Genomic DNA, 26857 nt, shown 5'->3' on the forward strand with positions numbered 1-26857 from the left:
GTATTCTATATTCTATATTCTGTGTTCTACGTTCTATATTCTAAATTCCATATTCAGTGTTCTGTATTCTATATTCTAAATTCTGTGTTCTGTTTCCATGTACTAAATTCTGTGTTCTAAGTTTTCTATTCTATTTTCTATATTCTGTGTTCTACATTCTATATTCTAAATTCTTTATTCAGTATTCTTTATTCCATATTCTAAATTCTATGTTCTACATTGTATATTGTAAATTCTATATTCAGTGTTCTGTAATGTATATTCTAAACACTCTGTTCTGCATTCAATGTTCTTAATTCTGTGTTCTGCATTCCATCTTCTAATTTCTGGGTTCTATACTCTGTATTCTATATTCTATATTCTATGTTCTACATTCTATATTCTAAATTCCATATTCTGTGTTCTGTATTCTATATTATAATTCTGGGTTCTGCTTCCATGTACTAAATTCTGGGTTCCTCATTCTCTATGCTTTTTTCTATATTCAGTGTTCTATATTCTATATTCTAAATCCTATATTTAGTATTCTGTATTGCATATTCTAAATTCTGTGTTCTACATTGTATATTCTAAATTCTATATTTAGTATTCTGTATTGTATATTCTAAATACTGTGTTCTACATTCTATATTCTAAATTATTTATTCAGTATTATGTATACTATATTCTATATTCTCTGTCCTACATTCAATTTTTTTAATTGTTTTTTATACATTATTTTTACTATATTCTAAATTCAGTGTTCTACATTCCATGTTGTAAATTCTGTGTTCTATATTCTCTTTTCTATATTCTATATTCTGTGTTCTTCATTGTATATTCTAAATTCTATATTCAGCATTCTGTATTCTATATTCTATATTTTGTGTTCTACATTCCATATTCTAAATTCTATATTCAGTATTATGTATTCTATAATCTAAATTCTCTGTTCTGCATTCCATGTTATAAATTGTGGGTTCTAGATTCTCAATTCTATATTCTATATTCTGGGTTCTACATTCTATATTCTACATACTATATTTTGCATTCCGTATACTATAATCTATATTCTCTGTTCTACATTCAATATCCTAAATTCTATATTCAGTATTCAGTATTCTATATTCTAAATTCTATGCTCTGCATTCCATGTTCTAAATTCTGTGTTGTATATTCTCTATTCTCTATTTTGTATTCTTCATTCTATATTCTACATTCCATATTCTGCATTCCGTTTTCTATATTCTTTATTCTGTGTTCTACATTCTATATTCTAAATCCTATATTCAGTATTCTGTATTCTATATAATAAATTCTGTGTTCCGGATTCCATGTTTTAAATTCTGGGTTCTGTATACTCTATTATATATCCTGTGTTCTGCATTCTATATTCAAAATCCTACATTCAGTATTCCGTATTTATATTCGAAATTCTGTGTTCCGCATCCCATGTTCTAAATTCTGGCTTCTGTATTCTCTATTCTATATCCTATATTTTGCGTACTTCATTCTATATTCTAAAATCTATATTTTGCATTCCGTATTCTATATTCTATATTCTGTGTTCTAAATTCTATATTCTAAGTTATTTATTCAGGATTCTGTATTCTATAATCTAAATTCTGTGTTCTACATTCTATATGCTAAATTCTATATTCGGTAATCTCTATACTATATTCTAAATTCTGTGCTCTGCATTCCATGTTCTAAATTCTGGATTCTATATTCTGTTTTCCATATATTATATTCTGTGTTCTAAATTCTATATTCTGTATTCTATATTCTGCATTCCGTATTCTACATTATATATTCTGTGTTCTACCTTCTATATTCCAAATTCTATATTCAGTATTCTGTATTATATATTCTAAATTTTGTGTTCTGCATTCCATATTCAAAATTCTCTATTCTATATTCTATATTCTGTGATCTACTTTCTATATTCTAAATACAATATTCAGTATTCTGTATTCTATATTCTAAATTCTGTGTTTTTCACTCCATGTTCTCAATCCTATATTCAGTATTCTGTATTCCATACTCTAAATTCTGTGTTCTTCATTCTATGTTCTAAGTTGTATGATCATTATACTGCATTATATATTCTAATTTCTGTGTTATGCATTCCATGTTCAAAATTCTATATTCAGTATTCTGTATTCTATATTCTAAATTCTGTGTTCTGCATTCCATGTCCTATATCCTATATTCAGTATTCTGTATTCTATTTTCTAAATTTTGTGTTCTAAATTCTATATTCTAAATTCTATATTCAGTATTATGTATTCTATAATCTAAATTCTGTGCTCTACATACCATGTTCTAAATTCTCTATTCTATATTCTATATTCTGTGTTCTACATTCTATATTCTAAATTCTATATTCAGTATTCAGTATTCCATATTCTAAATTCTGTGTTCTGCATTCCATGTTCTATAATCCGGCATCTATATTGTTTATTCTATAATCTAAATTCTGTGTTCTGCATTCCATGTTGTAAATCCTATATTCAGTATTCTCTAATGTATATTAAAAATTCTGTGTTCTGCAATCTATATTCTATATTCTATATTCAGTATTCTGTATTCTATATTCTTAATTCTGTGTTCTGCATTCTATATTCTTAATTCTATGTTCAGTAATCTCTATTCTATATTCTAAATTCTGTGTTCTGCATTCCATGTTCTAAATTCTCTTTTGTGTATTCTTTTTTTCATAATCTATATTCTGTTTTCTAAATTCTAAATTCTGTATTCTATATTCTGCATTCGGTATTCTATATTCAATATTCTGTGTTCTACAATATATATTCTAAATTATATATTAAGTATTCGGTATGCTATATTCTTAATTCTGTGTTCTGCCTTCCATGTTCTAAATTCTGGTTTCTATAATCTAATTCTATATTCTATATTCTCTGTTCTACATTCTATATTCTAAATACTATATTCAGCTTTCTTTATTCTATATTATAATTTCTGTGTTCTACATTATATATTCTAAATTCTATATTCAGTATTCTTTATTATATATTCAATATTCTGTGTTCTACATTCTATATTCTAAATTCAATATTTAGTATTCCGTATGCTGTATTCCAAATTCTGTGTTCTGCTTTCCATGTTCTTAATTCTGGGTTCTTTATTCTGTTTTCCATATACTATATTCTGAGTTCTACATTCTATAGTCTGTATACTATTTTCTGCATTCCGTATTCTACATTCTAAATTCTGTGTTATACTTGCTATATTATAAATTCTATATTCAGTTCTGTATTCTAGATTCTAAATTCTGTGTTCTGCATTCCTTGTTCTAAATTCTGGGTTCTATATTGTGTATTCTGTATTCTATATTCTGTGTTCTACGTTCTAAATTCTAAATTCCATATTCAGTGTTCTGTATTCTATATTCTAAATTCTGTGTTCTGATTCCATGTACTAAATTCTGTGTTCTAAATTCTCTATTCTATTTTCTATATTCTGTGTTCTACATTCTATATTCTAAATTCTATATTCAGTATTCTTTATTCCATATTCTAAATTCTATGTTCTACATTGTATATTCTAAATTCTATATTCAGTGTTCTGTAATGTATATTCTAAACACTCTGTTCTGCATTCAATGTTCTTAATTCTATGTTTTGCATTCCATGTTTTAATTTCTGGGTTCAATACTCTGTATTCTATATTCTATATTCTATATTCTACATTCTATATTCTAAAATCCATATTCTGTGTTCTGTATTCTATATTATAATTCTGGGTTCTGATTCCATGTACTAAATTCTGGGTTCCTCATTCTCTATGCTTTTTTCTATATTCAGTGTTCTATATTCTATATTCTAAATCCTATATTTTGTATTCTGTATGGCATATTCTAAATTCTGTGTTCTACATTGTATATTCTAAATTCTATATTTAGTATTCTGTATTGTATATTCTAAATACTGTGTCCTACATTCTATATTCTAAATTATTTATTCAGTATTATGTATATTATATTTTATATTCTCTGTTCTACATTCAATTTTTTTAATTGTTTATTATGCATTCTTTATACTATATTCTAAATTCAGTGTTCTGCATTCCATGTTGTAAATTCTGGGTTCTATATTCTCTTTTCTATATTCTATATTCTGTGTTCTTCATTGTATATTCTAAATTCTATATTCAGCATTCTGTATTCTATATTCTATATTTTGTGTTCTACATTCTATATTCTAAATTCTATATTCAGTATTATGTATTCTATAATCTAAATTCTCTGTTTTGCATTCCATGATATAAATTGTGTGTTCTAGATTCTCAATTCTATATTCTATATTCTGGGTTCTACATTCTATATTCTACATACTATATTTTGCATTCCGTATACTATATTCTATATTCTGTGTTCTACATTCTATATTCTAAATTCTATAGTCAGTATTCTGTATTCTATATTCTAAATAATGTGTTCTGCATTCCATGTTCTAAATTCTATATTCAGTATTCTGTATTCTATATTCTAAAATCTGTGTTCCGCATTGTATATTTTAAATTCTATATTCAGTATTCTGTGTTCTATATACGAAATTATGTGTTCTGCATTCCATGTTCTAAAATCTGGGTTCTGTATTCTGTTTTCCATATTCTATATTCTGTTTTCTATATTCTATATTCTGTATTATATATTCTTTATTCCGTATTCTATATTCTATATTCTGTGTTCTATATTCCATATTCTAATTTCTATAGGCACTATTCTTTATGCTATATTCCAAAATCTGTGTTCTGCATTCCATGTTCTAAATTCTGGGTTCTATATTCTAAATTCTATATTCTGCGTTCTACATTCTATATTCTAAATACTATATTCAGTTTCTGTATTCTATATTATAAATTCTGTGTTCTACATTCTATATTCTAAATTCTATATTCAGTATTATGTAATCTATATTCTAAATTCTGTGTTCTGCATAGAATGTTCTTTATTTTGGATTCTATATTATGTATTCTACATTCTATATACTGTGTTCTACATTCTATTTTCTAAACTCTATATTCAGTATTCTTTATTATATATTCAATATTCTGTGTTCTACATTCTATATTCTAAATTCTATATTCAGTATTCCGTATGCTGTATTCTAAATTCTGTGTTTTGCATTCCATGTTCTAAATTTTGTGTTCTATAATCTATATTCTATATTCTATATTCTGTGTTCTACATTCTATATTCTAAATACTATATTCAGCTTTCTGTATACTATATTATAAATTCTGTGTTCTACATTCTATATTCTAAATTCTATATTCAGTATTCTGTATTCTGTATTCTAAATAATGTGTTCTGCATTCCATGTTCTAAATTCTATATTCAGTATTCTGTATTCTATATTCTAAAATCTGTGTTCCGCATTGTATATTTTAAATTCTATATTCAGTATTCTGTGTTCTATATACGAAATTCTGTGTTCTGCATTCCATGTTCTAAATTCTGGGTTCTGTTTTCTGTTTTCCATATTCTATATTCTGTTTTCTACATTCTATATTCTGTATTATATATTCTGTATTCCGTATTCTATATTCTATATTCTGTGTTCTACATTCCATATTCTAAATTCTATAGGCACTATTCTGTATGCTATATTCCAAATTCTGTGTTCTGCATTCTATGTTCTAAATTCTGGGTTCTATATTCGGTTTTCCATATACTATATTCTGAGTTCTACATTCTATATTCTGTATACTATTTTCTGCATTCTGTATTCTACATTCTAAATTTTGTGTTATACTTGCTATATTATAAATTCTATATTCAGTTCTGTATTCTAGATTCTAAATTCTGTGTTCTGCATTCCTTGTTCTAAATTCTGGGTTCTATACTGTGTATTCTATATTCTATATTCTGTGTTCTACGTTCTATATTCTAAATTCCATATTCAGTGTTCTGTATTCTATATTCTAAATTCTGTGTTCTGATTCCATGTAGTAAATTCTGTGTTCTAAATTCTCTATTCTATTTTCTATATTCTGTGTTCTACATTCTATATTCTAAATTCTATATTCAGTATTCTTTATTCCATATTCTAAATTCTATGTTCTACATTGTATATTCAAAATTCTATATTCAGTGTTCTGTAATGTATATTCTAAATTCTCTGTTCTGCATTCAATGTTCTTACTTCTGTGTTTTGCATTCCATGTTCTAAATTCTGGGTTCTATACTCTGTATTCTATATTCTATATTCTGTGTTCTACATTCTATATTCTAAAACCCATATTCTGTGTTTTGTATTCTTTATTATAATTCTGGGTTCTGATTCCATGTACTAAATTCTGGGTTCCTCATTCTCTATTCTATTTTCTATATTCAGTGTTCTATATTGTATATTCTAAATCCTATATTTAGTATTCTGTATTGCATATTCTAAATTCTGTGTTCTACATTGTATATTCTAAATTCTATATTTAGTATTCTGTATTGTATATTCTAAATAATGTGTTCTACATTCTATATTCTAAATTATTTATTCAGTATTATGTATACTATATTCTATATTCTCTGTTCTACATTCAATATTTTTAATTGTTTATTATGCATTCTTTATACTATATTCTAAATTCAGTGTCCTGCATTCCATGTTGTAAATTCTGGGTTTTATATTCTCTTTTCTATATTCTATATTCTGTGTTCTTCATTGTATATTCTAAATCCTATATTCAGCATTCTGTATTCTATATTCTATATTTTGTGTTCTACATTCTATATTCTAAATTCTATATTCACTGTTATGTATTTTATAATCTAAATTCTCTGTTCTGCTTTCCATGTTATAAATTCTGGGTTCTAGATTCTCAAATCTATATTCTATATTCTGGGTTCTATATTCTATATTCTAAATACTATATTTTGCATTCCGTATACTATATTTTATATTCTGTGTTCTACATTCAATATTCTAAATTCTATATTCAGTATTCAGTATTCTATATACTAAATTCTATGTTCTGTATTTCATGTTCTAAATTCTGTATTTTATATTCTCTATTCTATATTCTATATTTTGTATTCTACATTATATATTCTGCATTCCGTTTTCTATATTCTTTATTCTGTGTTCTACATTCTATATTCTTAATCCTATATTTAGTATTCTTTATTCTATATACTAAATTCTGTGTTCCGTATTCCATGTTTTAAATTCTGGGTTCTGTATACTCCATTATATATCCTGTGTTCTGCATTCTATATTCAAATTCCTACATTCAATATTCTGTATTTATATTCGAAATTCTGTGTTCTGCATTCCATGTTCTAAATTCTGGCTTCTATATTCTCTATTCTATATTCTATTTTTTGCGTACTTCATTGTATATTCTACAATCTATATTTTGCCTTCCGTATTCTATATTCTATATTCTGTATTCTACATTCTATATTCTAATTTATTTATTCAGTATTCTGTATTCTATATTCTAAATTCTGTGTTCTACATTCTATATTCTAAATTCTTTATTCAGTAATCTCTATACTATATTCTAAATTGTATATTCAGTATTCTCTATTCTATATTCTAAATTCTATGTACTGCATTCCATGTTCTAAATTCTGTGTTGTATATTCTCTTTTCTATATTCTATATTTCGTATACTTCAAGCTAGATTCTACATTCTATATTCTGCATTCCGTATTCTATATTCTTTATTTTGTGTTCTACTTTCTATATTCAAAATTCTTTATTCAGTATTCTATATTCTAAATTCTGTGTTCTGGATTCCGCGTTTAAAATTCTGGGTTGTGTATACTCTATTATATATCCTGTGTTCTGCATTCTATATTCAAAATCCTACATTCAGTATTCCGTATTTATATTCGAAATTCTGTGTTCCGCATCCCATGTCTAAATTCTGGCTTCTATATTCTCTATTCTATATCCTGTATTTTGCGTACTTCATTTTATATTCTACAATCTATATTTTGCCTTCCGTATTCTATATTCTATATTCTGTGTTCTAAATTCTATATTCTAAGTTATTTATTCAGTATTCTGTATTCTATATTCTAAATTATGTGTTCTACATTCTATATGCTAAATTCTATATTCGGTAATCTCTATACTATATTCCAAATTCTGTGCTCTGCATTCCATGTTCTAAATTCTGGATTCTATATTCTGTTTTCCATATTTTATATTCTGTGTTCTAAATTCTATATTCTGTATTCTATATTCTGCATTCCGTATTCTACATTATATATTCTGTGTTCTACCTTCTATATTCCAAATTCTATATTCAGTATTCTGTATTCTATATTCTAAATTTTGTGTTCTGCATTCCATATTCAAAATTCTCTATTCTATATTCTATATTCTGTGATCTACTTTCTATATTCTAAATACAATATTCAGTATTCTCTATTCTATATTCTAAATTCTGTGTTTTTCACTCCATGTTCTCAATCCTATATTCAGTATTCTGTATTCCATATTCTAAATTCTGTGTTCTTCATTCTATGTTCTAAGTTGTATGATCATTATACTGCATTATATATTCTAATTTCTGTGTTATGCATTCCATGTTCTAAATTCTGGGTTCTATTATCTATATTCTATATTCTACATCTGTGTTCTACATTCTATATTCTAAATACTATATTCAGCTTTCTGTATTCTACATTCTATATTCTGTGTTCTACATTCTATATTCTAAATTTGATATTCAGTATTCTGTATTATATATTCTAAGTTCTGGGTTCTACATTCTATATTCTAAATTGTATATTCAGTATTATGTATTCTATATTCTAAATACTGAGTTGTGATTTCCATGTTCCAAAATCTGGCTTCAATATACTCTAATCTATATTTTTTATTCTGTTTTCTACATTCTATTTTCTAAATTATGTATTCAGTTTTATGTGTTTTATATTCTACATTCTATGGTCTACATTCAATTTTTTAATTGTTTATTAAGTATTCTGTATTCTATAATCTAAATTCTGTGTTCTGCATTCCATGTTCTAAATTCTGGGTTCTATATTCTCTTTTCTATTTTCTATATTCTGTGTTCTACATTCTATATTCTAAATTCTATATTCAGCATTCTGTATTCTATATTCTAAATTTTGTGTTCTACATTCTATTCTAAATTCTGTATTCAGTATTATGTATTCTATAAACTATATTCTGTTTTCTGCATTCCATTTTCGAAATTCTGGGTACTATATTCTCCATTCTATATTCTATATTCTGGGTTCTACATTCTATATTTTAACTCTATATTCAGTATTCTGTATTCTATATTCTAAATTCTGTGTTATGCATTCCATGTTCTAAATTCTATATTCAGTATTCTGTATTCTATATTCTAAATCCTGTGTTCTGCATTCCATGTCCTAAATTCTATATTCAGTATTCTGTATTCTATTTTCTAAATTTTGTGTTCTAAATTCTATATTCTAAATTCTATATTCAGTATTATGTATACTATAATCTAAATTCTGTGCTCTACATACCATGTTCTAAATTCTCTATTCTATATTCTATATTCTGTGTTCTAATTTCTATATTCTAAATTCTATATTCAGTATTCAGTATTCCATATTCTAAATTCTGTGTTCTGCATTCCATGTTCTATAATCCGGCATCTATATTCTTTATTCTATAATCTAAATTCTGTGTTCTGCATTCCATGTTGCAAATTCTATATTCAGTATTCTCTAATGTATATTCTAAATTCTGTGTTCTGCATTCCATGTTCTAAATTCTCTTTTGTGTATTCTTTTTTTCATATTCTATATTCTGTTTTCTATATTCTATATTCTGTATTCTATATTCTGCATTCGGTATTCTATATTCAATATTCTGTGTTCTACATTATATATTGTAAATTATATTTTAAGTATTCGGTATGCTATATTCTTAATTCTGTGTTCTGCATTCCATGTTTAAATTCTGGGTTCTATAATCTAAATTCTATATTCTATATTCTGTGTTCTACATTCTATATTCTAAATACTCTATTCAGCTTTCTGTATTCTATATTATAAATTCTGTGTTCTACATTTTATATTCTAAATTCTATATTCAGTATTATGTAATCTATATTCTAAGTTCTGTGTTCTGCATAGAATGTTCTTTATTTTGGTTTCTATATTATGTATTCTACATTCTATATTCTGTGTTCTACATTCCATATTCTAAATTCTATAGGCACTATTCTGTATGCTATATTCCAAATTCTGTGTCCTGCATTCTATGTTCTAAATTCTGGTTTCTTAATTCTGTTTTCCATATACTATATTCTGAGTTCTACATTCTATAGTCTGTATACTATTTTCTGCATTCCGTATTCTACATTCTAAATTCTGTGTTATACTTGCTATATTATAAATTCTATATTCAGTTCTGTATTCTAGATTCTTAATTCTGTGTTCTGCATTCCTTATTCTAAATTCTGGGTTCTATATTGTGTATTCTATATTCTATATTCTGTGTTCTACGTTCTATATTCTAAATTCCATATTCAGTGTTCTGTATTCTATATTCTAAATTCTGTGTTCTGTTTCCATGTACTAAATTCTGTGTTCTAAGTTTTCTATTCTATTTTCTATATTCTGTGTTCTACATTCTATATTCTAAATTCTATATTCAGTATTCTTTATTCCATATTCTAAATTCTATGTTCTACATTGTATATTGTAAATTCTATATTCAGTGTTCTGTAATGTTTATTCTAAACACTCTGTTCTGCATTCAATGTTCTTAATTCTGTGTTCTGCATTCCATCTTCTAATTTCTGGGTTCTATACTCTGTATTCTATATTCTATATTCTATGTTCTACATTCTATATTCTAAATTCCATATTCTGTGTTCTGTATTCTATATTATAATTCTGGGTTCTGCTTCCATGGACTAAATTCTGGGTTCCTCATTCTCTATGCTTTTTTCTATATTCAGTGTTCTATATTCTATATTCTAAATCCTATATTTAGTATTCTGTATTGCATATTCTAAATTCTGTGTTCTACATTGTATATTCTAAATTCTATATTTAGTATTCTGTATTGTATATTCTAAATACTGTGTTCTACATTCTATATTCTAAATTATTTATTCAGTATTATGTATACTATATTCTATATTCTCTGTCCTACATTCAATTTTTTTAATTGTTTTTTATACATTATTTTTACTATATTCTAAATTCAGTGTTCTACATTCCATGTTGTAAATTCTGTGTTCTATATTCTCTTTTCTATATTCTATATTCTGTGTTCTTCATTGTATATTCTAAATTCTATATTCAGCATTCTGTATTCTATATTCTATATTTTGTGTTCTACATTCTATATTCTAAATTCTATATTCAGTATTATGTATTCTATAATCTAAATTCTCTGTTCTGCATTCCATGTTATAAATTGTGGGTTCTAGATTCTCAATTCTATATTCTATATTCTGGGTTCTACATTCTATATTCTACATACTATATTTTGCATTCCGTATACTATAATCTATATTCTCTGTTCTACATTCAATATCCTAAATTCTATATTCAGTATTCAGTATTCTATATTCTAAATTCTATGCTCTGCATTCCATGTTCTAAATTCTGTTTTGTATATTCTCTATTCTCTATTCTCTATTTTGTATTCTTCATTCTATATTCTACATTCCATATTCTGCATTCCGTTGTCTATATTCTTTATTCTGTGTTCTACATTTTATATTCTAAATCCTATATTCAGTATTCTGTATTCTATATAATAAATTTTGTGTTCCGGATTCCATGTTTTAAATTCTGGGTTCTGTATACTCTATTATATATCCTGTGTTCTGCATTCTATATTCAAAATCCTACATTCAGTATTCCGTATTTATATTCGAAATTCTGTGTTCCGCATCCCATGTTCTAAATTCTGGCTTCTGTATTCTCTATTCTATATCCTATATTTTGCGTACTTCATTGTATATTCTAAAATCTATATTTTGCATTCCGTATTCTATATTCTATATTCTGTGTTCTAAATTCTATATTCTAAGTTATTTATTCAGGATTCTGTATTCTATAATCTAAATTCTGTGTTCTACATTCTATATGCTAAATTCTATATTCGGTAATCTCTATACTATATTCTAAATTCTGTGCTCTGCATTCCATGTTCTAAATTCTGGATTCTATATTCTGTTTTCCATATATTATATTCTGTGTTCTAAATTCTATATTCTGTATTCTATATTCTGCATTCCGTATTCTACATTATATATTCTGTGTTCTACATTCTATATTCCAAATTCTATATTCAGTATTCTGTATTCTATATTCTAAATTTTGTGTTCTGCATTCCATATTCAAAATTCTCTATTCTATATTCTATATTCTGTGATCTACTTTCTATATTCTAAATACAATATTCAGTATTCTGTATTCTATATTCTAAATTCTGTGTTTTTCACTCCATGTTCTCAATCCTATATTCAGTATTCTGTATTCCATACTCTAAATTCTGTGTTCTTCATTCTATGTTCTAAGTTGTATGATCATTATACTGCATTATATATTCTAATTTCTGTGTTATGCATTCCATGTTCAAAATTCTATATTCAGTATTCTGTATTCTATATTCTAAATTCTGTGTTCTGCATTCCATGTCCTATATCCTATATTCAGTATTCTGTATTCTATTTTCTAAATTTTGTGTTCTAAATTCTATATTCTAAATTCTATATTCAGTATTATGTATTCTATAATCTAAATTCTGTGCTCTACATACCATGTTCTAAATTCTCTATTCTATATTCTATATTCTGTGTTCTACATTCTATATTCTAAATTCTATATTCAGTATTCAGTATTCCATATTCTAAATTCTGTGTTCTGCATTCCATGTTCTATAATCCGGCATCTATATTGTTTATTCTATAATCTAAATTCTGTGTTCTGCATTCCATGTTGTAAATCCTATATTCAGTATTCTCTAATGTATATTAAAAATTCTGTGTTCTGCAATCTATATTCTATATTCTATATTCAGTATTCTGTATTCTATATTCTTAATTCTGTGTTCTGCATTCTATTTTCTTAATTCTATGTTCAGTAATCTCTATTCTATATTCTAAATTCTGTGTTCTGCATTCAATGTTCTAAATTCTCTTTTGTGTATTCTTTTTTTCATAATCTATATTCTGTTTTCTAAATTCTAAATTCTGTATTCTATATTCTGCATTCGGTATTCTATATTCAATATTCTGTGTTCTACAATATATATTCTAAATTATATATTAAGTATTCGGTATGCTATATTCTTAATTCTGTGTTCTGCCTTCCATGTTCTAAATTCTGGTTTCTATAATCTAATTCTATATTCTATATTCTCTGTTCTACATTCTATATTCTAAATAATATATTCAGCTTTCTTTATTCTATATTATAATTTCTGTGTTCTACATTATATATTCTAAATTCTATATTCAGTATTCTTTATTATATATTCAATATTCTGTGTTCTACATTCTATATTCTAAATTCAATATTTAGTATTCCGTATGCTGTATTCCAAATTCTGTGTTCTGCTTTCCATGTTCTTAATTCTGGGTTCTTTATTCTGTTTTCCATATACTATATTCTGAGTTCTACATTCTATAGTCTGTATACTATTTTCTGCATTCCGTATTCTACATTCTAAATTCTGTGTTATACTTGCTATATTATAAATTCTATATTCAGTTCTGTATTCTAGATTCTAAATTCTGTGTTCTGCATTCCTTGTTCTAAATTCTGGGTTCTATATTGTGTATTCTGTATTCTATATTCTGTGTTCTACGTTCTAAATTCTAAATTCCATATTCAGTGTTCTGTATTCTATATTCTAAATTCTGTGTTCTGATTCCATGTACTAAATTCTGTGTTCTAAATTCTCTATTCTATTTTCTATATTCTGTGTTCTACATTCTATATTCTAAATTCTATATTCAGTATTCTTTATTCCATATTCTAAATTCTATGTTCTACATTGTATATTCTAAATTCTATATTCAGTGTTCTGTAATGTATATTCTAAACACTCTGTTCTGCATTCAATGTTCTTAATTCTATGTTTTGCATTCCATGTTTTAATTTCTGGGTTCAATACTCTGTATTCTATATTCTATATTCTATATTCTACATTCTATATTCTAAAATCCATATTCTGTGTTCTGTATTCTATATTATAATTCTGGGTTCTGATTCCATGTACTAAATTCTGGGTTCCTCATTCTCTATGCTTTTTTCTATATTCAGTGTTCTATATTCTATATTCTAAATCCTATATTTTGTATTCTGTATGGCATATTCTAAATTCTGTGTTCTACATTGTATATTCTAAATTCTATATTTAGTATTCTGTATTGTATATTCTAAATACTGTGTCCTACATTCTATATTCTAAATTATTTATTCAGTATTATGTATATTATATTTTATATTCTCTGTTCTACATTCAATTTTTTTAATTGTTTATTATGCATTCTTTATACTATATTCTAAATTCAGTGTTCTGCATTCCATGTTGTAAATTCTGGGTTCTATATTCTCTTTTCTATATTCTATATTCTGTGTTCTTCATTGTATATTCTAAATTCTATATTCAGCATTCTGTATTCTATATTCTATATTTTGTGTTCTACATTCTATATTCTAAATTCTATATTCAGTATTATGTATTCTATAATCTAAATTCTCTGTTTTGCATTCCATGATATAAATTGTGTGTTCTAGATTCTCAATTCTATATTCTATATTCTGGGTTCTACATTCTATATTCTACATACTATATTTTGCATTCCGTATACTATATTCTATATTCTGTGTTCTACATTCTATATTCTAAATTCTATAGTCAGTATTCTGTATTCTATATTCTAAATAATGTGTTCTGCATTCCATGTTCTAAATTCTATATTCAGTATTCTGTATTCTATATTCTAAAATCTGTGTTCCGCATTGTATATTTTAAATTCTATATTCAGTATTCTGTGTTCTATATACGAAATTATGTGTTCTGCATTCCATGTTCTAAAATCTGGGTTCTGTATTCTGTTTTCCATATTCTATATTCTGTTTTCTATATTCTATATTCTGTATTATATATTCTTTATTCCGTATTCTATATTCTATATTCTGTGTTCTATATTCCATATTCTAATTTCTATAGGCACTATTCTGTATGCTATATTCCAAAATCTGTGTTCTGCATTCCATGTTCTAAATTCTGGGTTCTATATTCTAAATTCTATATTCTATATTCTGCGTTCTACATTCTATATTCTAAATACTATATTCAGTTTCTGTATTCTATATTATAAATTCTGTGTTCTACATTCTATATTCTAAATTCTATATTCAGTATTATGTAATCTATATTCTAAATTCTGTGTTCTGCATAGAATGTTCTTTATTTTGGATTCTATATTATGTATTCTACATTCTATATACTGTGTTCTACATTCTATTTTCTAAACTCTATATTCAGTATTCTTTATTATATATTCAATATTCTGTGTTCTACATTCTATATTCTAAATTCTATATTCAGTATTCCGTATGCTGTATTCTAAATTCTGTGTTTTGCATTCCATGTTCTAAATTTTGTGTTCTATAATCTATATTCTATATTCTATATTCTGTGTTCTACATTCTATATTCTAAATACTATATTCAGCTTTCTGTATACTATATTATAAATTCTGTGTTCTACATTCTATATTCTAAATTCTATATTCAGTATTCTGTATTCTGTATTCTAAATAATGTGTTCTGCATTCCATGTTCTAAATTCTATATTCAGTATTCTGTATTCTATATTCTAAAATCTGTGTTCCGCATTGTATATTTTAAATTCTATATTCAGTATTCTGTGTTCTATATACGAAATTCTGTGTTCTGCATTCCATGTTCTAAATTCTGGGTTCTGTTTTCTGTTTTCCATATTCTATATTCTGTTTTCTACATTCTATATTCTGTATTATATATTCTGTATTCCGTATTCTATATTCTATATTCTGTGTTCTACATTCCATATTCTAAATTCTATAGGCACTATTCTGTATGCTATATTCCAAATTCTGTGTTCTGCATTCTATGTTCTAAATTCTGGGTTCTATATTCGGTTTTCCATATACTATATTCTGAGTTCTACATTCTATATTCTGTATACTATTTTCTGCATTCTGTATTCTACATTCTAAATTTTGTGTTATACTTGCTATATTATAAATTCTATATTCAGTTCTGTATTCTAGATTCTAAATTCTGTGTTCTGCATTCCTTGTTCTAAATTCTGGGTTCTATACTGTGTATTCTATATTCTATATTCTGTGTTCTACGTTCTATATTCTAAATTCCATATTCAGTGTTCTGTATTCTATATTCTAAATTCTGTGTTCTGATTCCATGTAGTAAATTCTGTGTTCTAAATTCTCTATTCTATTTTCTATATTCTGTGTTCTACATTCTATATTCTAAATTCTATATTCAGTATTCTTTATTCCATATTCTAAATTCTATGTTCTACATTGTATATTCAAAATTCTATATTCAGTGTTCTGTAATGTATATTCTAAATTCTCTGTTCTGCATTCAATGTTCTTACTTCTGTGTTTTGCATTCCATGTTCTAAATTCTGGGTTCTATACTCTGTATTCTATATTCTATATTCTGTGTTCTACATTCTATATTCTAAAACCCATATTCTGTGTTTTGTATTCTTTATTATAATTCTGGGTTCTGATTCCATGTACTAAATTCTGGGTTCCTCATTCTCTATTCTATTTTCTATATTCAGTGTTCTATATTGTATATTCTAAATCCTATATTTAGTATTCTGTATTGCATATTCTAAATTCTGTGTTCTACATTGTATATTCTAAATTCTATATTTAGTATTCTGTATTGTATATTCTAAATAATGTGTTCTACATTCTATATTCTAAATTATTTATTCAGTATTATGTATACTATATTCTATATTCTCTGTTCTACATTCAATATTTTTAATTGTTTATTATGCATTCTTTATACTATATTCTAAATTCAGTGTCCTGCATTCCATGTTGTAAATTCTGGGTTTTATATTCTCTTTTCTATATTCTATATTCTGTGTTCTTCATTGTATATTCTAAATCCTATATTCAGCATTCTGTATTCTATATTCTATATTTTGTGTTCTACATTCTATATTCTAAATTCTATATTCACTGTTATGTATTTTATAATCTAAATTCTCTGTTCTGCTTTCCATGTTATAAATTCTGGGTTCTAGATTCTCAAATCTATATTCTATATTCTGGGTTCTATATTCTATATTCTACATACTATATTTTGCATTCCGTATACTATATTTTATATTCTGTGTTCTACATTCAATATTCTAAATTCTATATTCAGTATTCAGTATTCTATATACTAAATTCTATGTTCTGTATTTCATGTTCTAAATTCTGTATTTTATATTCTCTATTCTATATTCTATATTTTGTATTCTACATTATATATTCTGCATTCCGTTTTCTATATTCTTTATTCTGTGTTCTACATTCTATATTCTTAATCCTATATTCAGTATTCTTTATTCTATATACTAAATTCTGTGTTCCGTATTCCATGTTTTAAATTCTGGGTTCTGTATACTCCATTATATATCCTGTGTTCTGCATTCTATATTCAAATTCCTACATTCAATATTCTGTATTTATATTCGAAATTCTGTGTTCTGCATTCCATGTTCTAAATTCTGGCTTCTATATTCTCTATTCTATATTCTATTTTTTGCGTACTTCATTGTATATTCTACAATCTATATTTTGCCTTCCGTATTCTATATTCTATATTCTGTATTCTACATTCTATATTCTAATTTATTTATTCAGTATTCTGTATTCTATATTCTAAATTCTGTGTTCTACATTCTATATTCTAAATTCTATATTCAGTAATCTCTATACTATATTCTAAATTGTATATTCAGTATTCTGTATTCTATATTCTAAATTCTATGTTCTGCATTCCATGTTCTAAATTCTGTGTTGTATATTCTCTATTCTATATTCTATATTTCGTATTCTTCAATCTATATTCTACATTCTATATTCTGCATTCCGTATTCTATATTCTTTATTCTGTGTTCTACATTCTATATTCAAAATTCTATATTTAGTATTCTGTATTCTATATTCTAAATTCTGTGTTCTGGATTCCACGTTTTAAATTCTGGGTTCTGTATACTCTATTATATATCCTGTGTTCTGCATTCTCTATTCAAAATCCTACATTCAGTATTCCGAATTTATATTCGAAATTCTGTGTTCCGCATCCCATATTCTAAATTCTGGCTTCTATATTCTCTATTCTATATCCTGTATTTTGTGTACTTCATTCTATATTCTACAAACTATATTTTGCATTCCGTATTCTATATTCCATATTCTGTGTTCTAAATTCTATATTCTAAATTCTATATTCAGTAATCTCTATACTATATTCTAAATTCTGTGTTCTGCATTCCATGTTCTAAATTCTGGATTCTATATTCTGTTTTCAATATTTTATATTCTGTGTTCTAAATTCTATATTCTGTATTCTATATTCTGCATTCCGTATTCTACATTATATATCCTGTGTTCTACCTTCTATATTCCAAATTCTATATTCAGTATTCTGTATTCTATATTCTAAATTTTGTGTTCTGCATTCCATATTCAAAATTCTCTATTATATATTCTATATTCTGTGATCTACTTTCTATATTCTAAATACAATATTCAGTATTCTGTATTCTATATTCTAAATTCTGTGTTTTTCACTCCATGTTCTCAATCCTATATTCAGTATTCGGTATTCCATATTCTAAATTCTGTGTTCTGCATTCTATGTTCTAAGTTCTATAATCATTATACTGCATTATATATTCTAATTTCTGTATTATGCATTCCATGTTCTAAATTCTGGGTTCTATTATCTATATTCTATATTCTATAACTGTGTCCTACATTCTATATTCTGAATACTATATTCAGCTTTCTGTATTCTACATTCTATATTCTGTGTTCTACATTCTATATTCTAAATTCGATATTCAGTATTCTGTATTATATATTTTAAATTCTGGGTTCTACATTCTATATTCTAAATTGTATATTCAGTATTATGTATTCTATATTCTAAATACTGAGTTCTGATTTCCATGTTCCAAAATCTGGCTTCAATATTCTCTAAGATATATTTTTTATTCTGTTTTATACATTCTATTTTCTAAGTTATATATTCAGTTTTATGTGTTTTTTATTCTATATTCTGTGCTCTACATTCAATTTTTTAATTGTTTATTAAGTATTCTGCATTCTATAATCTAAATTCTGTGTTCTGCATTCCATGTTCTAAATTCTGGGTTCTATATTCTCTTTTCTATTTTCTATATTCTGTGTTCTACATTCTATATTCTGAATTCTATATTCAGCATCCTGTATTCCATGTTCTAAATTTTGTGTTCTACATTCTATTCTAAATTCTGTATTCAGTATTATGTATTCTATAAACTATATTCTGTTTTCTGCATTCCATGTTCTAAATTCTGGGTAGTATATTCTCAATTCTATATTCTATATTCTGGGTTTTACATTCTATATTTTAACTCTATATTCAGTATTCTGTATTCTATATTCTAAATTCTGTGTTATGCATTCCATGTTCTAAATTCTATATTCAGTATTCTGTATTCTATATTCTAAATTCTGTGTTCTACTTTCTATATTCTAAATTCTATATTCAGTATTCAGTATTCCATATTCTACATTCTGAGTTCTACATTCCATTTTCTATAATCCGGCATCTATATTCTTTATTCTATGATCTAAATTCTGTGTTCTGCATTCCATTTTGTAAATTCTATATTCAGTATTCTCTAATGTATATTCTAAATTCTGTGTTCTATATTCTATATTCTATATTCTATATTCAGTATTCTGTATTCTATAATCTAAATTCTGTGTTCTTCATTCCATGTTCTAATTTCTGTGTTCTGTGTTAAGTTTCCATAATCTATTTTCTGTGTTCTAAATCCTATATTCTGTATACTATATTCTGCATTCCGTATTCTATATTTTATATTCTGTGATCTACATTCTATATTCTTAATTCTATATTCAGTAATCTGTATAGTATATTCTAAATTCTGTGTTCTGTATAACTTGTTCTAACTTCTGGGTCCTATATTCTGTTTTCCATATTTTATATTCTGTGTTCTAAATTCTATATTCTGTATTCTATATTCTGCATTCCGTATTCTACATTATATATTCGGTGTTCTGCATTCTATATTCTGTGTTCTACATTCTATATTCCAAATTCTATATTCAGTATTCTGTATTCTATATTCTAAATTCTGTGTTCTGCATTCCATGTTCTAAATTTTCTACTCTATGTTCTATATTCTGTGTTCTACTTTCTATATTCTAAATTCTACATTTAGTATTCTCTATTCTATATTGTATATTCTGTGTACTTCATTCCATGTTCTCAATTCTATATTCCGTATTCTGTGTTCTATATTCATAATTCTGGGTTCTGCATTCTATATTCTTAATTCTATGTTCAGTATTCTCTATTCTATATTCTAAATACTGTGTTCTGCATTCCATGTTCTAAATTCTCTTTTGTGTATTCTTTTTCTCATAATTTATATTCTGTTTTCTACATTCTATATTCTGTATTCTATATTCTTCATTCCGTATTCTATATTCAATATTCTGTGTTCTACATTATATATTCTAAATTCTATATTAAGTATTCGGTATGCAATATTCTTAATTCTGTGTTCTGCATTGCATGTTCTAAATACTGTGTTCTATAATCTATATTCTATATTCTATATTCTGTCTTCTACATTCTATATTCTAAATCCTATATTCAGCATTCTATAATCTATATTATTCATTCTGTGTTCTACATTCTATATTCTAAATTCCATATTCTGTGTTCTGTATTCTATATTATAATTCTGGGTTCTGCTTCCATGTACTAAATTCTGGGTTCCTCATTCTCTATGCTTTTTTCTATATTCAGTGTTCTATATTCTATATTCTAAATCCTATATTTAGTATTCTGTATTGCATATTCTAAATTCTGTGTTCTACATTGTATATTCTAAATTCTATATTTAGTATTCTGTATTGTATATTCTAAATAATGTGTTCTACATTCTATATTCTAAATTATTTATTCAGTATTATGTATACTATATTCTATATTCTCTGTCCTACATTCAATTTTTTTAATTGTTTATTATACATTCTTTATACTATATTCTAAATTCAGTGTTCTACATTCCATGTTGTAAATTCTGGGTTCTATATTCTCTTTTCTATATTCTATATTCTGTGTTCTTCATTGTTTATTCTAAATTCTCTATTCAGCATTCTGTATTCTATATTCTATATTTTGTGTTCTACATTCCATATTGTAAATTCTATAGGCACTATTCTGTATGCTATATTCCAAATTCTGTGTTCTGCATTCCATGTTCTAAATTCTGGGTTCTATAATCTAAATTCTATATTCTATATTCTGTGTTCTACATTCTATATTCTAAATACTATATTCAGCTTTCTGTATTCTATATTATAAATTCTGTGTTCTACATTCTATATTCTAAATTCTATATTCAGTATTATGTAATCTATATTCCAAATTCTGTGTTCTGCATAGAATGTTCTTTATTTTGGATTCTATATTATGTATTCTACATTCTATATTCTGTGTTCTACATTCTATATTTTAAACTCTATATTCAGTATTCTTTATTATATATTCAATATTCTGTGTTCTACATTCTATATTCTATATTCTATATTCAGTATTCCGTATGCTGTATTCTAAATTCTGTGTTCTGCATTCCATGTTCTAAATTCTGGGTTCTATAATCTATATTCTATATTCTATATTCTGTGTTCTACATTCTATATTCTAAATACTATATTCAGCTTTCGGTATACTATATTATTAATTCTGTGTTCTACATTCTATATTCTAAATTCTATATTCAGTATTCTGTATTCTATATTCTAAATAATGTGTTCTTCATTCCATGTTCTAAATTCTATATTCAGTATTCTGTATTCTATATACTCAAATCTGTGTTCCGCATTGTATATTTTAAATTTTATATTCAATATTCTGTGTTCTATATACGGAATTCTGTGTTCTGCATTCCGTGTTCTAAATTCTGGGTTCTGTATTCTGTTTTACATATTCTATATTCTGTTTTCTACATTCTATATTCTGTATTATATATTCTGTATTCCGTATTCTATATTCTATATTCTGTGTTCTACATTCCATATTCTAAATTCTATAGGCACTATTCTGTATGCTATATTCCAATTTCTGTGTTCTGCATTCCATGTTCTAAATTCTGGGTTCTATAATTTAAATTCTATATTCTATATTCTGTGTTCTACATTCTATATTCTAAATACTATATTCAGCTTTCTGTATTCTATATTATAAATTCTGTGTTCTACATTCTATATTCTAAATTCTATATTCAGTATTATGTAATCTATATTCTAAATTCTGTGTTCTGCATATAATATACTTTATTTTGTATTCTATATTATGTATTCTACATTCTATATTCTGTGTTCTACATTCTATATTCTAAACTCTATATTCAGTATTCTTTATTATATATTCAATATTCTGTGTTCTACATTCTATATTCTAAATTCTATTTTCAGTATTCCGTATGCTGTATTCTAAATTCTGTGTTCTGCATTCCATGTTCTAAATTTTGTGTTCTATAATCTATATTCTATATTCTAAATTCTGTGTTCTACATTCTATATTCTAAATTCTATATTCAGTAATCTCTATACTATATTCTAAATTCTGTGCCCTGCATTCCATGTTCTAAATTCTGGATTCTATATTTTGTTTTCCATATGTTATATTCTGTGTTCTAAATTCTATATTCTGTATTCTATATCCTGCATTCCGTATTCTACATTATATATTCTGTGTTCTACCTTCTATATTCAGTATTCTGTATTCTAATTTCTAAATTTTGTGTTCTGCATTCCATATTCAAAATTCTCTCTTCTATATTCTATATTCTGTGATCTACTTTCTATATTCTAAATAAAATATTCTGTATTCTGTATTCCATATTCTAAATTCTGTGTTCTGCATTCTATGTTCTAAGTTCTATGATCATTATACTGCATTATATATTCTAATTTCTGTGTTATGCATTCCATGTTCTAAATTCTGGGTTCTATTATCTATATTCTATATTCTATAACTGTGTCCTACATTCTATATTCTGAATACTATATTCAGCTTTCTGTATTCTACATTCTATATTCTGTGTTCTACATTCTATATTCTAAATTCGATATTCAGTATTCTGTATTATATATTTTAAATTCTGGGTTCTACATTCTATATTCTAAATTGTATATTCAGTATTATGTATTCTATATTCTAAATACTGAGTTCTGATTTCCATGTTCCAAAATCTGGCTTCAATATTCTCTAAGATATATTTTTTATTCTGTTTTATACATTCTATTTTCTAAGTTATATATTCAGTTTTATGTGTTTTTTATTCTATATTCTGTGCTCTACATTCAATTTTTTAATTGTTTATTAAGTATTCTGCATTCTATAATCTAAATTCTGTGTTCTGCATTCCATGTTCTAAATTCTGGGTTCTATATTCTCTTTTCTATTTTCTATATTCTGTGTTCTACATTCTATATTCTGAATTCTATATTCAGCATCCTGTATTCCATGTTCTAAATTTTGTGTTCTACATTCTATTCTAAATTCTGTATTCAGTATTATGTATTCTATAAACTATATTCTGTTTTCTGCATTCCATGTTCTAAATTCTGGGTAGTATATTCTCAATTCTATATTCTATATTCTGGGTTTTACATTCTATATTTTAACTCTATATTCAGTATTCTGTATTCTATATTCTAAATTCTGTGTTATGCATTCCATGTTCTAAATTCTATATTCAGTATTCTGTATTCTATATTCTAAATTCTGTGTTCTACTTTCTATATTCTAAATTCTATATTCAGTATTCAGTATTCCATATTCTACATTCTGAGTTCTACATTCCATTTTCTATAATCCGGCATCTATATTCTTTATTCTATGATCTAAATTCTGTGTTCTGCATTCCATTTTGTAAATTCTATATTCAGTATTCTCTAATGTATATTCTAAATTCTGTGTTCTATATTCTATATTCTATATTCTATATTCAGTATTCTGTATTCTATAATCTAAATTCTGTGTTCTTCATTCCATGTTCTAATTTCTGTGTTCTGTGTTAAGTTTCCATAATCTATTTTCTGTGTTCTAAATCCTATATTCTGTATACTATATTCTGCATTCCGTATTCTATATTTTATATTCTGTGATCTACATTCTATATTCTTAATTCTATATTCAGTAATCTGTATAGTATATTCTAAATTCTGTGTTCTGTATAACTTGTTCTAACTTCTGGGTCCTATATTCTGTTTTCCATATTTTATATTCTGTGTTCTAAATTCTATATTCTGTATTCTATATTCTGCATTCCGTATTCTACATTATATATTCGGTGTTCTGCATTCTATATTCTGTGTTCTACATTCTATATTCCAAATTCTATATTCAGTATTCTGTATTCTATATTCTAAATTCTGTGTTCTGCATTCCATGTTCTAAATTTTCTACTCTATGTTCTATATTCTGTGTTCTACTTTCTATATTCTAAATTCTACATTTAGTATTCTCTATTCTATATTGTATATTCTGTGTACTTCATTCCATGTTCTCAATTCTATATTCCGTATTCTGTGTTCTATATTCATAATTCTGGGTTCTGCATTCTATATTCTTAATTCTATGTTCAGTATTCTCTATTCTATATTCTAAATACTGTGTTCTGCATTCCATGTTCTAAATTCTCTTTTGTGTATTCTTTTTCTCATAATTTATATTCTGTTTTCTACATTCTATATTCTGTATTCTATATTCTTCATTCCGTATTCTATATTCAATATTCTGTGTTCTACATTATATATTCTAAATTCTATATTAAGTATTCGGTATGCAATATTCTTAATTCTGTGTTCTGCATTGCATGTTCTAAATACTGTGTTCTATAATCTATATTCTATATTCTATATTCTGTCTTCTACATTCTATATTCTAAATCCTATATTCAGCATTCTATAATCTATATTATTCATTCTGTGTTCTACATTCTATATTCTAAATTCCATATTCTGTGTTCTGTATTCTATATTATAATTCTGGGTTCTGCTTCCATGTACTAAATTCTGGGTTCCTCATTCTCTATGCTTTTTTCTATATTCAGTGTTCTATATTCTATATTCTAAATCCTATATTTAGTATTCTGTATTGCATATTCTAAATTCTGTGTTCTACATTGTATATTCTAAATTCTATATTTAGTATTCTGTATTGTATATTCTAAATAATGTGTTCTACATTCTATATTCTAAATTATTTATTCAGTATTATGTATACTATATTCTATATTCTCTGTCCTACATTCAATTTTTTTAATTGTTTATTATACATTCTTTATACTATATTCTAAATTCAGTGTTCTACATTCCATGTTGTAAATTCTGGGTTCTATATTCTCTTTTCTATATTCTATATTCTGTGTTCTTCATTGTTTATTCTAAATTCTCTATTCAGCATTCTGTATTCTATATTCTATATTTTGTGTTCTACATTCCATATTGTAAATTCTATAGGCACTATTCTGTATGCTATATTCCAAATTCTGTGTTCTGCATTCCATGTTCTAAATTCTGGGTTCTATAATCTAAATTCTATATTCTATATTCTGTGTTCTACATTCTATATTCTAAATACTATATTCAGCTTTCTGTATTCTATATTATAAATTCTGTGTTCTACATTCTATATTCTAAATTCTATATTCAGTATTATGTAATCTATATTCCAAATTCTGTGTTCTGCATAGAATGTTCTTTATTTTGGATTCTATATTATGTATTCTACATTCTATATTCTGTGTTCTACATTCTATATTTTAAACTCTATATTCAGTATTCTTTATTATATATTCAATATTCTGTGTTCTACATTCTATATTCTATATTCTATATTCAGTATTCCGTATGCTGTATTCTAAATTCTGTGTTCTGCATTCCATGTTCTAAATTCTGGGTTCTATAATCTATATTCTATATTCTATATTCTGTGTTCTACATTCTATATTCTAAATACTATATTCAGCTTTCGGTATACTATATTATTAATTCTGTGTTCTACATTCTATATTCTAAATTCTATATTCAGTATTCTGTATTCTATATTCTAAATAATGTGTTCTGCATTCCATGTTCTAAATTCTATATTCAGTATTCTGTATTCTATATACTCAAATCTGTGTTCCGCATTGTATATTTTAAATTTTATATTCAATATTCTGTGTTCTATATACGGAATTCTGTGTTCTGCATTCCGTGTTCTAAATTCTGGGTTCTGTATTCTGTTTTACATATTCTATATTCTGTTTTCTACATTCTATATTCTGTATTATATATTCTGTATTCCGTATTCTATATTCTATATTCTGTGTTCTACATTCCATATTCTAAATTCTATAGGCACTATTCTGTATGCTATATTCCAATTTCTGTGTTCTGCATTCCATGTTCTAAATTCTGGGTTCTATAATTTAAATTCTATATTCTATATTCTGTGTTCTACATTCTATATTCTAAATACTATATTCAGCTTTCTGTATTCTATATTATAAATTCTGTGTTCTACATTCTATATTCTAAA

This window comes from Vicugna pacos, unplaced genomic scaffold, assembly GCF_048564905.1.
Source record: "Vicugna pacos unplaced genomic scaffold, VicPac4 scaffold_15, whole genome shotgun sequence".
NCBI lineage: Eukaryota > Metazoa > Chordata > Mammalia > Artiodactyla > Camelidae > Vicugna > Vicugna pacos.